Genomic DNA, 4,463 nt, shown 5'->3' with positions numbered 1-4,463 from the left:
GTGGTGAGCAATTGCATTGTGCATCACTTATTTTGTATATTCTTTTATCATTATTATTAATATTATTATTTACCCTTCCTTTTCTGTCCTATTAAACTGCCTTTATCTCAACCCACAAATTTTACTTTCTTTTTCCCGATTCTCTCCCCCATCCCACTGGGGGAGGGGGGAGTGAGCGGACGGCTGTGTGGTGTTTAGCTGCCTGCCGGGTTAAACCACAACAGCAACTGGGTACTTAAACCTGGGTATTTGTACTATTAATATCTCTCATATCAGGCTTCACTCCACCAAAGCAAAGGAAAATAGAAGAGAAAGGAGTCACAGTATGACCTTCTCATGGTAAAAGCTAAAATTAGGCTGCTTCATTATGTTCTGCTTTATAGATATGAAGAAAAGAAAGAAAAGGGAAGGGTCAATATATTTACTTTAAAACCTTTTTTTTTAAATTATTTTGGTTTCCTGTAGCTGCCATACAACATAAAAGCCACAGAAGTCTTTGACTGTAATTCTCATATTCATATGGAGAGAAATAACTTCTCTCTGTGGATTAATTTATTTGATTGATAATATGTAGAAGATCCATTTTCATAAAGTTGTTTTTGATATTTCTTCTTTATTTTAATGCTCAGCTCTTGTTTTGCATCACTAAAATAAATAAAAAACAAAGCTGAAGACTCAATTTGGAATTTGTTTCAGATTTTAAAACAAATGACAAAGTTTGTCCTTGCATTAGAATTAATTAAGCATGTCTCTATTTTTGTGGAGTATTTTCAGGGGAATGGTAATTTCTAGACATTTCTAATAAAAACAGTTCATAACAAGATCAATATCATGACTTTCTAATTATGAAGTTCTCGCTATTATTCAAGTACTCACTATAATCAGTTTAACTCATTTACCAGCAGGGGGCTTACAATTGAAAATTTGGAGGGGTTGAAATGCAAAAGCAAACTGCTGTCTCCTTGTTACAAAAACATATTGCTAAGTTGCTTGACATCTTAATACAGCATGCTATCAAAAGACATCCAGCAATACTGCTGCTACACCAAAGGTTGTTACAATGAATTGCTAGATGTCCCTCTAGCAGCCTCACTGATTACAGGTATTAGATGAATTTCAACTTAAATATAAACCTAACAGATTTAACATGTAGCAGAAAAAACAGCGTGAGAGGTACTACGGGCACCAGGCAGTTTATAGTCCATCACTGTAGGTACGCTATTCATATGGTGCTGATATTCTAGCACCCACTGCCTAAGGTTTCACAGGGCACGGGCCATTTTCCAGTTAGCTACAAAATCAGGTGGTGTTCAGTGACTGCAGGAAAAAAATTCTGGGAGAATGGTAAAATTTGTATGTCATTGTTATGGGTAAGAGTTGTTTCTGGACTTTTTAGTGCAGATGGGTCTTTTTCATGGGCTGTGAACGGCAAGCTTCCAGTCTCTGCATCTGCCTTAGTGAAACAATTTAGTGCTGCTATGCTGGCAACCTAGTAATTAGCATCACACACAGAGTGAGCCTATTTGTCTCCCTGTGATAAATATAATGTACACAAACAGAGGATACTCTCATGAACATAAATATATGTTGACAGCCCTATAATAAAGATGAACTAGTTTTAACAAGTCCAGTAGCATGCAAAGTTTTTCTGATCAACTTACAAGCAGTGATATATAAACTAAACTGGTAAGCATTTGTGATTAAACTGAAAATATAAGAAAATATATGGAAAAAAATCAAGTAACATAAAAATATTTTTATTTTGAATATTTATTTTTTTAAAATGGAAATATCAGTTCCTCCCAGTGTGTCTTTATTTTGTGAGAGGTTATCTTGATCAGAATAATGCCAATAATTGATTGTTTGCTTTGTGGACTGAACCAAGGATAAACTCAGGTTCAGTCATTCCCAAATTACTTTTTGTTTGTCTTTTGGCAATTAAGTGTGTGTGTGAGAGTAATGGAAAACACTTGTGGATATTAAAATACAATGATTTAAATATGTTTTTAAATTTCTGAAATGTTCCAATAGCTATTTAATAAAAATAAAGGTAATGAAAGAGTGAATTTAGAAACTACAATTGATGGTGGAAGTATTTCTTAGACTGTACAGTATGGCAGCAGTCAGAAAACTCAAGCAAGATGCAGAATCCATCTTTATGGATTTAATCAGATTTTTTTTTCTCTTGCAGTAGAAAGAGAAGATTTAAGTTTTTCTGCAATAGCCAAAGTGCATTCTGAACACCATGAATTTTAAGACAAACCTTAGTCTCTGCTGTTGATACTGTTCTTCTCTACATTAAATATTTAAGGGTTCTTTAAAACCTCAAGCAAAAGCTTAGGTTTGTAGTTCAGTTGCCTAGATCTATACCTAGCTTCCAAACCTTACTACAATGACTATTAAACATTATTGAAGGTAGAGCAGAGTCCCTAGGAGAGACTGACAGCATCCTTTCCCAAAGCATGCCATAGGATAGTAGAGCATTCTCACTGGATATCTTGGCTGAGATCCCTGAAGAAAAGCAAAGGAATTCTGTCATGGACTTTGGATGAATGCCTTAGTCACTAGGTTATTGGATAAAGAAACAGTCAGAGCCTGTGCTATAGGGTTGCAACTCTTTTGTTGTTGATTTTGTTTCAGGGATGGGGTGGCTTCTGTTACAAATCTTTCCAAAACAGAACATTCCAAAATAGGGAAGCAATTCATTGGGCTTCCCCAAACTTCTCACTGCTTTGGGAAGAATTTTTCAGTATAAGGGCATTTTTTTCAAATAATCGTAGATTAAAAAGACAGAAAATAACATCTGATCATGAAATAAGCCTCCTGTGTGACTCGGATTTAAGTATTTCATTTGTTTGTCTTGGTTTTAAGAACAATAATTTGTTCCTGGCAAAATTCTTCCCACCCCAAGGAGTAGTATTGGGTTTTTTTGCATTTTTATAATGCAAAATAAAAAAATATTTTCTATTTATGCTGGTAATTATTTCAATAGTTATCTCTTAAGGTGAGTTAAAAAGAATAAAAAGAATGCAATTTTGTGAAAATCCAGAAACTTTGAAATTTGTTTTAATAGCATTATAGAACGAAATTAAGATCTTCCAAAATCTCTAAAAATATAGCTATAATCAAAGTGTGAAAGACTCCAGTTCCTGTCTGGACAACAGTCCAGCTGTAAGGGCTCTCATGATGCACGTTTTTTTCTCACAGCCAGAGTAGGAACTGAAATTCCTATATCACTGAGGATGACCTGTACGTGCAGCAATCCATATTGCCTATGGTAGAAATGCCATTCAGGAACTGAAGAACGCTTCATGTCATGTAGAAAGTTTAGGGTTTCCACAAAGAAACCTGTATTTGGGGAAAAAAAAAAAAAAGAAAAAAAAGCCAGAATATTCTATACTGCTCACTGTCAAAGAGAGTGTTTTTATTTCTTTTAAATTTGAGTTTCTTTGATACTTTTAGCTACTGTAAACAAGCTATGTCTCAGCGCTTTCTTTGCTAAGCTAAAGAAATAGACTTCATGAAGCTTCTCAGCTTCATTTAGTCTTCTAGTTTTTCAGTCCTGTTTTTCTTGTGTTATATATTTGTGCTTCAATTTGCCATTAACCATATTGTATACAATGTATATATTGTACATATACAACACGTATACAACAGCCATGTGTATACACACAACTGTCACTCTAAATTAAAAAATCAGTTTCCACATGCTAAAAGCGCAAATAAAATTATTTTCTATTCTCACTCATTGTAAGGTTTTGGTTTTTTTTTATCGAAGAACAGCTATTTTCTATCATGGCTATAATGGATACTATCACTGAGTGTTGTTTTTAGCAGTTCCTAGATCTTTTCAGAATAATTAGGTTTAATTTTTCCCTTTCTCAGCTGTGCATTTGGCTATATTAAAACATATTTTGTGCAAATATGCTTAGTTTACTAAGTAGTCAATATTTCTATGAATAATTGCCTTCTTGACCTTTTTTTTTTTTGCTTTTCTGCCAATCTTTTCCTCTGTAAGTTTCATCAACACTGCATTTATGTTTTTACTCTGGATCACTGCTAAAATGTTGAAAAACATAAGGTTAATCCTGATGGACCTTAACTAGAAACGCTGCTACTTGATTGTAATTCCTGATGGTCAATTAAATCTACCAGCAAGCTGACAGAATCACAGTATCACAGAGAGGTTGAGGTTGGAATGGACTTCTGGAGATCATCTTGTCCAACTTCTCTGACCAAGCAGCGACACCTAGAGACAGTTACCCAGGACCTTGTCCAGACAGCTTTTGAATATCTGCAAGGATGGAGACTCTAAAGCCTCTCTGGGCAACCTGTGCCAGTGCTTGGTCACCTTCACAGTAAAAAAAGTGTTTCCTGCTGTTCAGGCAGGACCTTCTGTGTTTTAGTTTGTGCCCATTGCCTCTTGTCCTGTCACTGGGTGTGGTGGTTTAACCTCAGTCAGC

The sequence above is a fragment of the Aptenodytes forsteri genome, unplaced genomic scaffold (assembly GCF_000699145.1).
Source record: "Aptenodytes forsteri isolate BGI_AS27 unplaced genomic scaffold, ASM69914v1 Scaffold171, whole genome shotgun sequence".
NCBI lineage: Eukaryota > Metazoa > Chordata > Aves > Sphenisciformes > Spheniscidae > Aptenodytes > Aptenodytes forsteri.
The sequence above is the reverse complement of the archived record's forward strand: the minus strand, read 5'-3'. Positions refer to the sequence as shown.